Genomic DNA, 529 nt, shown 5'->3' on the forward strand with positions numbered 1-529 from the left:
TACAATAAACTGTTAAAAAATCTTGGTATCAATCCTATTAATATATATATATATATATATATATATATATATATATATATATATATATATACACATATATATATATATACACACATATATATATATATATGTATATATATATATATATATATATATATATATATATATATATATATACATCTAAAACAGGTTTTTACATCTTAAGTGCGCGGTAGTGAATTGTTAGTCTCTGCTCTTTCCGGTTAGAGACAAGTCGGTTAGAGACAAGCTCTGGATTCCTTGAAGATGCTGAAATGAAAAAACAGTCAGGAAAGATGACCAGTGCACTTTGAGGTCGATGACGCCTCGAAAATCACACGCCTCGCGCATGATGCACCCGTGTTTGCCGGGTGTTCGTAACGAACAGTATATGACTTTTATTATGGGAGGATAAGTGCTAAGAGGGGGGACACACTGGTTGCTTGTGACAGAGTGTGGAACACGCCTGGAAGAGGTGTTGTGGGGTGTTGCGAGGTGTTACAGGCCCATC

Source organism: Macrobrachium nipponense, chromosome 24 (genome assembly GCF_015104395.2).
Source record: "Macrobrachium nipponense isolate FS-2020 chromosome 24, ASM1510439v2, whole genome shotgun sequence".
In the NCBI taxonomy this organism is placed as follows: Eukaryota; Metazoa; Arthropoda; class Malacostraca; order Decapoda; family Palaemonidae; genus Macrobrachium; species Macrobrachium nipponense.